Source organism: Clarias gariepinus, chromosome 11 (genome assembly GCF_024256425.1).
Source record: "Clarias gariepinus isolate MV-2021 ecotype Netherlands chromosome 11, CGAR_prim_01v2, whole genome shotgun sequence".
Taxonomy (NCBI): domain Eukaryota; kingdom Metazoa; phylum Chordata; class Actinopteri; order Siluriformes; family Clariidae; genus Clarias; species Clarias gariepinus.
The window spans coordinates 25,840,599-25,854,122 of NC_071110.1; the positions used below are offsets into that span (position 1 = coordinate 25,840,599).

At 36.7% G+C, this 13,524-nt stretch overlaps 1 protein-coding gene across 1 annotated transcript in view; it reads left to right on the top strand.

The window, feature by feature from the left end:
- The first annotated feature begins 12,924 nt into the window (after window positions 1–12,924).
- The window catches only part of LOC128532870 (alpha-2-macroglobulin-like), a 30,720-nt gene continuing 30,120 nt past the window's right edge, over window positions 12,925–13,524 (top strand). Inside the window, exon 1 of the mRNA XM_053506985.1 lies at window positions 12,925–12,976. The gene's annotated coding sequence lies outside the window, so the exon portion shown is untranslated. The remainder of the gene's footprint in view (window positions 12,977–13,524) is intronic.

A 13,524-nucleotide genomic window follows, 5' to 3' on the forward strand; every position in this document is an offset into this window, starting at 1 on the left:
ATAAGATAGGGGTGATGTGCTCATATCTTCTGGTTCTAGTGAGGACTCTTGCTGCTGCATTCTGGACTAGCTGAAGCTTATTTATGCATCTAGCTGAATGACCAGACAGTAAGGCATTACAATAGTCCAACCTAGAGGTGATAAAAGCATGAACTAGTTTATCTGCATTGTTTAGCGACAATAAATTTCTTATCTTGGCAATATTTCTGAGGTGAAAGAATGCTATCCTGGTAATATTATCTACATGTGCTTCAAATGAAAGGCTGGAATCAATAATCACGCCAAGGTCTTTTACTGTTGCACTCGATGGAACAGAAGGCCCATCTAAAGTTACGGTGTGATCTAAAATTTTACTCCTAGCTGTATGCGGTCCTATGACTAGAACTTCTGTCTTATCCGGATTAAGCAGAAGGAAGGTAATTAGCATCCACTTTCTTATGTCCTGCACACATTGCTCAACTTAGTAAGCTGTTTTTTCTCATTAGGTTTTGCTGAGACATATACCTGTGTGTCATCAGCATGACAATGAGAACTAATACCATGCTTACGGATTATGTTGCCCAGAGGAAGCATGTAAAGGGAACCTAAAACTGAACCCTGCGGAACGCTAAACTCCACTAGAGAACATGCAGAATAATCTTAAGTCTACATACTGATAACGATGGGTCAGATAGGATCTGAGCCAGGAGAAGGCTGTACCCTTAATTTCTACTACATTTTCTAATCTGTGTAGAAGAATCCCATGATCAATGGTGTCAAAAGCTGCACTGAGGTCGAGTAATACAAGCATAGTTACACAACCCTACTTTAACGAGTGCTGTCTCTGTGCTGTAATGAGGCCTAAATCCTGACTAATACAGTTCATGTATGCCATTTCTATGTAGATATGAGCATAGCTGCTCCGCTACTATCTTTTCCAGAATCTTAGAGATAAAGGGGAGGTTTGATATTGGCCTGTAATTGGACAGCTGACAGGGGTCAAGGTCAGGTTTCTTAATAATCAGTTTAATAACTGCTAATTTAAAAGATTTTGGAACATAACCAATGCTGAGTAAAGAATTAATTATTCTCAACAGGGGTTCTGTTATTGCTGGTACTATCTGTTTAAGAAAATGTGTCGGTACAGGATCTAATATACAGGTTGATGAATTTGAAGAAGAGATGAGTGAAATTAGTTCATTCTCTTCAAGGGGAGTAAAGTATTCTAGGTTCTGATCTGACATGGCTAGATTAACATCTGCATCAATTACATTGTTCGGTTTCAAAACCTCAATTTTATGTCTAATATTTACAATTTTATTATTTAAAAAGTTCTCACTATTGCATGATGTTGTGGTGGAGATTTCTGCAGTGGTCTTATTTCTGGTTAATTTGGCTACAGCATTAAATAAAAATCTAGGATTATTTTTGTTATTTTCTATAAGAGTGGAGAGATAGTTGATCTAGCTACACTAAGAGCCTTTCTATAGTTCAGGATGCTCTCCTTCCATGCTATTTGAAATACTAACAATTTAGTTTGAAGCCATTTACGTTCTAATTTCCGAACGGTCTGTTTTAAAGTGCGCGTGTGATCGTTATACCAGGAAGCAAGTTTCTTATTTCTAATAATTTTTCTTTTAACTGGAGCTACATTATCTAAGGTATAGCGAAATGTCGACTCTAAATATTCAGTCGCCTGATCGAGTTCTGTGGGGTCAGACGGTGATCTAATCGAAGTTGGGAACTCTGGGAGATTACTGATAAAACTCTTAAACGGTTTGGTATTTGATGTGAATGTACGTTTCATACGGTAGCGCGTCGCTGTGTGTGCATTATTACTGTGACACACTTTAATTGAGACAAGATAGTGATCTGAGATAACTTCAGATAGTGGAATTGTGAATAAATTTCTTATACTTAATCCGAATAATATTATTAAATCTAAAGTGTGACCTGCTTTATCAGTGGGTCCCACTACACACTGATTTACTCCTACCGAGTCCAGTATGGACATAAGTGCTGTTCTCAGAGGGTCTTCTGGATTCTCAAAATTAATATTAAAATCTCCAGCAATTAACACTTTGTCTACAGAAACGACTAGGTTTGAGAGGAAATCTGCAAATTCACTAAGATATATATACTTGAATTATATATATATATATATATATATATATATATATATATATATTGATGATATATTCATTTCATATATATATATAATGAGATCTATATTTTCAAGTAAAATTCTGTCTATGACATTTTTTATTTTTTTTTTATTTTATATTAAAATTCTTCAAAAGCCTTTTTTAAATAGCATTAATTCATAACACTTTCAGTACTAAGTTTTTACTAATAATTAATTTATTAGTTAGTGTGCACATCTCCCATGGGTCATATTCATTCAAGTAATAAAACCGACAACTTGAAGCTCCACTTTTTATTTTGGTTCATTTGGGTCTACCTTGTGCCACTGGGTCAGCTCTGCCGCCTTGGGCAGCATGGCTCCACAGTGCCTCTGGGTCTGTGTTGTGGTGTCCAGCACAGGACATTATCAGCAGATTTTTTGAATGCTGTGGGTTGTGGGGTGTCTATAAATAGATGAAGTAGAAGAATATTCAGTTATTCGTCACATGTACTTTACAGTACAGTGAAATTCCTTCTTCGCATATCCTAATTAGGAAACTGGGATCAGAGCGCAGAGTCAGCCAGCCTTTCATGCCCCTGGAGCAGATGTTGTGCTCAACAGTGGCAGCTTGGGGCTCAAACCCGACTGAGCCACCACAGCTTGCACTTGTTATTCTCGAGACTGTGAGTGCTCGCTTGCATGGGTTTCTGGGGAGTTTGGTGGTCAGGTTGGCAGCCAGTGGCGGCTGGTGGCAAAAGATTTTTTGGAGGGCCTAACTAAAGTTAAAATTAAACTTTTAATAATCGCCCGTAAATAGCCATTTATCAGGTAATTAAGCATCATTAGTACTAGTATAAAATAAAGTCATGACTCACATCGCATCCAGTCAGCCTGCTCTGCTTGCCATAAGAAGTGCTGGAAAAGCACAGAGTGTAAGCTCGGCCGTGATCACTTCTCTGCTGCTTAATTAGAAAATCAGGTCGATCTTGTCCAAGCTCTTTAACTTTTTTTTATTTCGTTGTCTGATCACCTTGCGAAGAGGTATTTTTGCAAAGAAAATTATAGAATTTTCTTTCATATTTAGCTGGCTTCCATGTCAATCATTATTCAACAAATTAACTAACAAGCCTAACAATTTTGTAAAAATCCAATTAGAGCTCAGCCTACATGCTGGATTTGTGTGCCTACATAGACACTCGATTGTCCGGCGCTCCGTGTACACGAACACAAATAAACGTAATACAGTTTAGAATTTTTTTTTATATCTTATAACTTTATTTTATTATTAAAATCATTATGATAAATAATTACATGTTAAAGTATCATTCTTCTCTGCCTCACTTTAAGGGGGTGACGCCCCTTATTGACCGGCAGGTGTTTGGTGCATTTATATTATGGACAATGCTGACTTTTTTTTGCCAATTTGCGCTGCATTGGCTTTTCTGTGGCATCAGAACAGAAGGTCTACAGTATGTCCTGCACTCTTCAGGTCAGATTTGTCACTGCTGATGATTTGGGCTATGCTAATAGGATAGTGACCTGGCATAAAAATCCATACAGCAGCTTTTCCTCCCCAGGGATTCACCCCCTTAAAGTGAGTCTAAAGTAAATAGATAGACTATTCATAAAATCTATTTATAAAAATGCTTGGCTAAACAAATAGGTTTTTGGTCTCGACATAAACATTATGTCTGGGTCATTAATCGGAAGACTATTTCATAAGTTTGGAGTTTTGTAAGAAAAAGCTCTGCCCCAGCTGTAGTTTTCATAACATGTGGTACTGACAAGCTGCCTGCATCATTTGATCAAAGCAGGCACCTTAAGACACTAGCAGTTCACTCAGATACTGCAGTGCGAGGCTATTTAATGCTTTATACGTCAAAAGTAGTATTTTACAATCGATGCGAAACTACACAGGAAGCCAATGCAATATGGATAAGATAGGGGTGACGTGCTCGTATCTTCTGGTTCTAGTGAGGACTCTCGCTGCTGCATTCTAAACTAACTGAAGCTTGCTTATGCAGCTTATCCAACTAGGTAGTTGAACAACCGGACAGTAGGGCGTTACAATAGTCTAACCTAGAGGTGATAAAAGCATGACCTAATTTTTTCTGCATTGTTTAGTGACAATATGTTCCTTAGCTTGGCAATATTTCTAAGGTGAAAGAAATGCTAACCTGGTAATATTATCTACATGTCCTTTAAATGAAAGGCTAGAATCTATAATCACACCGAGGTCTTTTACTGTTGCACTTTATGGAACAGAAAGGCCATATAAAGTTACAATGTGATCAAAAAATATTGCTTCTAGCTGCATGTGGTCCTATAACTAGAACTTCTGTCTTATCAGAATTAAGCAGAAGGAAGTTCCTTAATATCCAGTCTTTTATGTCCTGTACACATTGCTCAACATTAGTAAGCTGGTTTTTCTCATCAGTTTTTTTTTTTTTTTTTTTTGCTACGACTGATACAAAACAGTCTAATATAATGGAAAACAGCTCTGAGAATTCTCTCTTTTGATTTAAAGTCGCAGAGACAACATTTACATTTCACTGTGAGATTTATTTTCTTAGGCACGGTTTTGGCCACATGATGGCAGTGTGGGGAAAGGGGACAGTGATTTAGTTACGTGGATTGGTATGCTTTACGTTATTTGTGTCAAAGGTGTATAAGACATCCTTTGTCAGGCTTAAGAACAAATCTGACTAATGAATCTGCTCCCTAAAAAGAACTCATTCGTAAGTCTGGGGCTACGTGTATCTAATTGTAAATATTGGTATCTGGTGCACTGCACTATCTATTTTTTGTACAATACGCATGAGCTACTTTTGTAATTTGTTCGCATCTATGAATGTTAATAGATATATGGCTTGTTTGTTTGGAAATTCGTTACTCGAATGCGCATAAATCTAGGGCTGCAACTAACGACTATTTTGCTAATCGATTAGTTGGGTGATTATGTTTTCAAATAAATCGATTAATCGGATAAAACCTAACTGCTTTTTTAATTTAATATTTTGCTTATAACTATAAAAAAACATAAATCAGGGTATTATTTATGTATAAAAATAAACTTTTAAAAATGCAAAAGCCACATATAGAGTTTATTAATCTTTAATTTTGACATTTTAAACCTTAAATGAAATGTAGTATATAATATATACAGTATAGATATATATATTGTTTAAAAAATACACTGATCTATTCAGTTGATAAGATATAAACAGCTAAAATAATGTAATTTTGTATAATAAAATGATGTATGCATAAGTAAAACCACAGTAAATTACAAGTTAACTTTGTAGTGGACTATAAAAAAAACTGTAGAAATGCAAAAAACTAATAGTCACAAACATTTATTTGCATTCGCTGAAAACCACAACAATCACTAAATGTAATATTCTACTGTTATTCGCACCGTGTAATTTAAGCTAATCTAAAGTAGCGCCATTTAACTAATCACTATTGCTCATAAGGGTGATTGCGCAATGTGATTCTAGTGAGTAGCACGTGAACAGATCTAGCGCGACTGTCCCGAAGTTAGCAAACAGTTTAAACAAAAGCACTTAAACTATACAACTTTTACACGATGAAGAGATACAGTTTTTACTGACCCTGCTGACGTTTTCGCCATCCGTAACACCAACATGTTTTCTTTTTAAGTGTTCGTGCATGACATGCCATGAAAGCTCGGTCTTGCATAGCGTGCAGGTTACCGTCTTCTTGGAGGTGTTTAATGTAAATCACTCCCATACCTTGGAGGACTTGGGGCACGCGCTTTTTCCTGCCGGCGCTTCTGTAACCTCCATTGTGCGAGCGGCTGTGTATCTGTGTGTATTTGTGCATCTTGTGGTCGCGCTCCTCAGTGATGTGAGCAGCCCAACTAATCGATAACGGCATTCGTTGACAACGAATTTCATTATCGATAATTATCGATTTTATCGATTAGTTGTTGCAGCCCTACATAAATCGGAAACGTACTGTATGTCTTTTTTATGAAATGCTATTCGTGCAATTAATCATGAGAGAATTGAATGGAACTTAAAAATATTGAATGAAAACTTCAAATTTATTGATTGAAACATCTGAAAACAGGTTGTTCCCTACTTATGAACGAGTTCCATTCTGGGCACATGTTTGTAAGTCTGATTTGTTCTTAAGTCTGACAAAGTGAGTCTAATACTGTATGCCTTTTACACGAATATACAATGTAAAGCATACCAATCCACGTGTAAATCTCTGTCCCCTTTCCCCACACTGCCAATATGTGGACAAAAACCATAACCGTGCCTAAGGAAATGAATCTTACCAAAATGTAACAGTGTTGTCTCTGCGCCTTTAAATCGCATGAGGAATCCTGGACACCATTTTGTCTTAAAGCGCATTTCCCTATAAGAAATAAAGAAAACTCTGATGATTTGTTCCACAACCCAAAAATATTTATATAAAAATTATAGAAAATATAAAGTAAAAATAAAAATAATTATCTTGCACAGCGTTTTATTTTGCTTATTGTCACGCACACACATACACACATCCACACACACACATTACCTCGGCCGGACCTCCCGTAGTGCAAAAACCTTGTTTGTTTATCAAGTTAAAATTTATTACTGGTATGTGAAATGTGACAGTGTTGTCTTTGCGCCTTTAAATCACAAGGGGAATCCAGAATGCCATTTTGTCTTAAGGGCTGTTCTTTCTTGGACTGTGAACTGTGTTTTATTGATGATTTTCCAAAGTTAGGAAAGTGTTTGGTTAATTGAAAACCTCTTAACTATCATCACATCAAATCTTTCATCAGTATTAATCCCACAGAACACCACAAAACGGCACAAATATTTAAGTTTAGCCTTGATTTTTCACACATACATTACTGCACAGTAAAATTATTTTCCTCACATATCCCAGGTAGGAAGCTGGGGTCAGAGCACATGGTCAGCCATGATACGCTAACCCTGGAGCCACAAACACATAGAACCCAAAGTTTAATTACAAAATATAAACTGTGACCTTGTTGCCAATCCTTACCAAGCCTTTGTGTTTAGAATCTTGCTAAATAAAGCTAAATGTATTCACAGTACTTATCTTAAGTACTTATCAGTAATTTATCTCTCCATTTGGGCACTTTTTAAACTGCTATGGATACAGTCTTAATGGCATTATGACACACTTGTGTTATCAACCTTATACTGCTTTATCCTGTATATGGGTTGCGAGGGGCCTTGAGCCTATCCCAGGAGAGTTTGGGCACAAGGCCGAGTAATCCCTGTATGGGGTGCCAATCCAACACAAGGTGCACACACACATACACAATCACACTCATTCACACACTACAGGCAATTTGGGAATGCGAGTTTACCTGCACTGCATGCCTTTAGTACCCAGAGAAAACCCACCAAGCACGGGGAAATCATACAATCTCCATGCACACAGACCCCGAGGTGGGAATTAAACAGATCCTGGAGGTAAAAGGAAACAGTGCTAACCAGTAAGCCATCAAGCCGCCATACATAAAATAACTAAGGAGATTTGAAATTACTTGAACTGGGTTAAGAAGCCTTCTACACGTTATCAAAACCTATAAGGACTGTGCCAAACTGTCAACTAGGGAAGTTCAGCTAGGGAATTTCCCAGGGAGCTAACAATGGAAAATGTGGTCTGATGAGTTGGGATTGATCCTATTTCAAATCGATGAGTGTGTCAGGGTAAGAAGAGAAGTGCATGAAGTGATGCACCCATAATACTTCATCACCCATCACCCTTTTTACAAGCCTTTGGAGGCAGTGTTATGATCCAGGGTTGCTTAAGTTGGTCAGGTCTAGCCTCTGCAACTTTATGTGGTAATAAACTGAAATTAGCTGATGATCTTAATGTACTGAATGACCAAATTTATGAGTGGCTCTGAGAGTACTGTATGAGTTATAATTTTCACACATGAACTGGCCAGCACATTATGTGCTGTGATCCAAGATAAACATGATTTAATTAAATCTTAGATAGTGCATCTTTTTTTTGACAGCTATTGTATATTTGTTTTAAGACCACTGCCAAATAATGTTATCTGAAAAGAGCTAAATTAACCTTGCATGTAATGTTTGTATGTAAATATATCCAGCACATGCTTTCTGTTAAATATTTCTTAAAATTGAGATAAATTGAAAAGGCAATTGATAGTATTTTTTATTTTAAGATTATTAGCTATTTGTCTTTGGAGTCCACCCTTAAATAACCAGCTAACTGGCCTCTGTGATTTTGACCATTTCTAGACATGCTTAGAGTTATATACTATATACTTAGGGTACTGTATAGTCTAATCAGACAATTTTGGTGTACACATTTTATTTTAAAATTTTTGGGGTCTATTTGACTTTCTGCATTTCTGTTTACACCTCTTCAAGTAAAAAGTGTATGTGAAATACTGTAACTAAGGGTACCACCGCAGTAACAAGGAAGGTACCAGTTAGTTCCCTTTATTTTTGAATAACGTGTTAAGAAAAAGGTGGCATACTGTATACGGGTACATTTTAAGAAAGAAATTTGCAAATAAAAAAAGTTTTTTATGTATGTAAAGTTTTATTATTATTATTTATGCTGCATTATTTTGCATCAAGTTTTTTCTTTGCGCAATGGTGTCAAAGAACTAAGGGTCACTTCCTGTGAAGTTGGTTCAATGTTATGGCTGCAACATCCATAACTTGAGCTAAGCAGAGGGTCTCAGCGATAATAGTAAGTACGTTTTTGGTTACCATTAGAACCAGTTAATTAGGTTAAGGCCAAGTCTTTGTCAGCTCATGTTAAACTGTAAGGATAGTGGCAGTTGGAATGCACATCCAACTGCAAATATTTAATTCAATTAAATTTTATTTGTATAGCGCATTTATCAACAGTGGTTGTTTTCGCAAAGCAGCTTTACAGAATCAAAAGAAAATTTGGAAAATTAGTATGGAATGTGTGAGAAAATAGGAATAAATGATCAGATTGTCCTTGATAAGTCAAGGGCAAAGGTGGCAAAGAAAAACTTCCTGTGATGGCAATAGGAAGGAACCAGACTCAACAGGGAACCCATTCTCATTCGGGTAATAACAGATAACCAGAATTGGTTTGCAGCCAAAAATACAGTCAAAAGTCCTATTATGTGTTAGGCAACTAGAAGTTCAATATAAGAGGATAACTGTTTAAGTTATTGTAGAGTCCAATTTTGTTATTGGAGGCACAAATAAAAGCTGTAGGGAATTTAAGTCCTGAACTTTTGTGCGACTACAGTCACAAGTCTTCAAAGAACTGCTGCATAAGTTGGGGCCAGAACCGTCTGCATGGTAAAGTGTGACCGGAATCGTCCAGAGACACAACATACATCCAAAGCAGACCACACAGCGGCCTCCATGCGAGAAGATCTCCAACTAGAAACAGAGCACCAGGATGAGTCAGTCAGGTCCAGAGAGCAGAGGGGGTCTGGATCACTAATAGCACAGGAGCACCATGTGTAGCTCAACAGAGAGATAGAGAGAGAAGAGAAAATAAAGGAGATAAGAGAAAAAGAGATAGCAGGTATAAACAGTCAGCACTTTAAATTGGGTTTAGGTCAGGGCTCTTTGTTGGCCAATTTATGTGTTAAAAGCATTCTTCAGGCAAACTATTGTTTTATTGTCACATACAGTAACATTGCTGAAGCTAGACCTGACCAACAGACCAACATCATAACACTGTCTTAAGAGGTGTTGTACAGTGAGCACTATGCCTGATGGGTGTATTTGCTTTATGTGCTTTCCATTTCACCCTGATATGCCATCACTTTGAGTTAATCTGAACTGATCAGACCTGATGACCTTTTCTCATTCTATTCAAAGTCCCATCTGTGCTCCCTATAAAACTTAAAATCCAAGGTCAAGAAGTGTATTTAAACCATGGCTTTATGTTTTTGGGTTGCATGTTTTACTTTTGCTTGTTTTTACAAGTTATTTTTAAAAGTATTTTGATAGGACATTTCTATTATTTTCAGTAACAATAAAACATTATAGTTTTCAGAATCTAAGGTATCATGCTGTGCCAAGTATTGGTGGGTCATTATTATTATTGTCATTGTTTTATTATTATTATTATTATTATTATTATTATTATTATTATCATCATCATCATCATCTCATAGTTGGCCACATTTGTTGGGCCTGTCACAGCTATTCCAGACCTTCTATTCTCCGGCTTCTTTTGACTTCTTTAGTGGAGTTCTTCTGTCTCTTACTTTATGTCAGGTGTATTTTATTGCTATATCTTAGGCAATAACGGACTCATTTTACCTTTCCACTTTAGATCAAATGTTTATTTGTGTTGGGCAGGTATGGTAAGGGGTCATTTTACAGTAATTTAAAAGCCCTGATCTAATTTGTAATGGTGTCTGGGGAGAATTAAAATGTGTTTACTCATTTTATTCTTTTTTAAGTCAAGCTGGGTGAAACCTGATCTTTTGGTCTTACCCATTTGTGTGGTTTGAGTGGTGATAAAGACTGCCATAATACATAATACACAATAAATATACATTCATCTTATACATTATGTGACTGTGACCATACCTGTTATTTCTCATTCTCTTCTGCACCCTTCCCTCTCCTCTTCTCTCTTCTCTTATCTCTCTCTCCCTCTCTCGTTTTCTTTCGCTCCTCCTGTCTCTCTGTCGAGCTGCACATGTTGCTCCTGAGCTTCCAGTGAACCAGACCCTGTGTGCTCTTTGGAACTGACTCTTCCAGTAACCCCACTTTTGGTTGGAGATCTCGTCGTATGGATGCCCTGTAGCCTCGACTGACAGCTATTCTCTGAGGACTTGTGACTGCAGTCGCTTGACAATTCAGGACTGGAATTTCCTACAGTCTGTCTGAGCCTCCAATAACGAACTGGACTCCATATTAACTTAAAGACATTAACTGTTATGTTGAACTTTCTGCCTAACATACACTAAAAAAAAAAAAAAAAAACAAGGCAAGTTGTGCACTTTACATAATGTAATTATTTTTAGTATACAGTGGAACCTCGGATTACGAGCAAAGATTTTTAATAAATTTTGACTTAAAAAACGAGCATTGTCGTGGTTCACGAGCTCCGAGTATCATGTATAACGCATGCGCTGCTTGTTTTGACACCGAGCGTGGCGTCATCACAACTGAGCCAACGGTTTTTCTCTCTCTTGCACTGCGGGTATTCATCTCCCCTGCTGGGACTTAGTGCTCGTCTCTTGGTATAATCAATACGTGTGTGTGAAACATATTTTATTATGTGTTCGGAAGAGCGGGATGTACAGCGCGTGTACTGTTTCTTATAACACACGTGTGTGCATACGAGTAAGGCAAAAGAAATTCTCAATACAGAGGTTAAAAATCTATTTTCTTCCTCATCGCGGTGTGTGTGTTTGTGTGTGCGAGCGCAAGCGTAATTAGACACTGTGCCCGCTGTGTGTGTGTGTGTGTGTGAAACCCTCATTCACTAACACACACGTGCGCACAGAAATAAAGGCAAGAGACACACACTCTGCTCTCCGGAGAAACTCTGTAGCAAATCTTTTCAGAGGTAGGGTGCTGGGTCATTTGTTTGTTTGTTTTACTTTACAGCAGTGATTCTGTTAGTTTGCGCTCACACGAGTGTCATTTGCGATGTTTATTGCTTTTTTTTTTAAAGAAAAAACAGTGTAGCGGGAGAAAGACGTTGATTTATGACTGTTGTTTACGGAAGTGTAGTCCAGTGTGGGAGATGCATTGTGGGTAATGCAGTCCGGTGTGTGTGAACGCAAATGTGAGATTTAAGTTAGGATATTGAGTCTGAGTTTTGTTCTTTAGTAGTTTTTTTAGTTGGATTAAAGTGCAGGATCCACAAGAAAGTTTTAATATAACCTGACAATGCAGAAAATAAAAGAACAGAGGCATCGACCAGTTTGTCCATCTCATCATTACACGAGCATGGATTAACGAGCTGTTACGAGAAGCTTTATAATTTTAATGAGACCAACAGTCTTTCCGTTAATGTGTGTGTGTTTTATTTTTACTTAATATTTTGTATCAATTATTTTATATATATTTATTTTTTTGGGCTGTAAAACGAATAATTTAAGTTTCCATTATTTCTTATGGGAAAATTAAATTTGGTTTACGAGCGTTTTTGGAATACGAGCCCACTCCTTGAACGAATTATGCTCGTAATCCGAGGTTCCACTGTACTCATAGTAATCGTATTTCAAATTTTAATTTTATTTGTCACATACACAGTCTGATATGCAGAGAAATGCTTAGACAACTGCCTGTGACCTTAAAATAAAAGACTATGAATTTAAAAATAAATATGAAAAAGAAAACAAAAGGTAAATTTAACTAAGTAAGAATAAAATAAATATAAAATTAAAATAAAATAACATAACTGTACAGTACAAAATATACAATATAAGAAACATATATAAACAATATAGAAAACAAGAAACAGCTGTACAATACAGAGATATAGACTTTATGGACTTTTTGTGTGGGAATGAAGTTGAATATAATTTAAATATAAATGAAAATGTCATATATTTAAAGTGTTTAAAGTGACTGGGAACAGAATGTCCAGCGGGTGTGCAAATATACTTGAAGGTGACATATGTGTACTGTAGTTGTGCAGTGGACACTAGTGTACAGATCTGGCCTTTAAAAACGCACGTTTTCGAAAAAGGGATCCCACGACTTGCCGCGGCTGCGCGTGGCAAGCTGTAAAAATGCCCTTCATCACCTGTAGGGGGCGGTCGTGTTTTAGTCTAAAGTATTGTGTGTCTACTGAAGCCGAAAATGTGTTGTGTCTCTTAGGCGCCCATTGACAGCAAGCGACAGAGCTCATAAACGTGTCAAGCTCAAACTGGTATGTATTTATTTATGTTCTTCTCTCTTTCAATGATGATACTTCTTTGACTGCGCTTTCTCCATTCAGAATTATTATTATTAGTAGTAGTAATGCTCTGAATTTATTATTGTTATTATTCTTATTATTATTGTAACGCACCTGTGACAGGTTGAAATGTGTTTATATTTTGTAAAAAAATTATAGAGGCACTATAAATCCAGATTGCCTTATGTCAGTGTCAGAATATGTCATAGCATTAATCCTGTGATTTAATTTTTAATTGTTTATATTTTTATAAAGACTGTGATAAGTTTTATCAGAGATCTACAAACTTGTCTCAGTCGGCTAGCCTGGGATCGATTGCTTTGGTCCTCTCTCACATACCTTGGGGAAATTCCACTATTTTCCTCATTGCAGTAAACCTATTGTTGAGGAAATACCACATATCACTCTTGTGATTATTTCTCCCCATTTCTAGGTGTTTCCAGTAGTTGACACCTCTAAATAAATGTAATTGTTTGCTAACAAATTTGGAGTGTTCAAAGTATTTTGAAGTAAATGTTAGC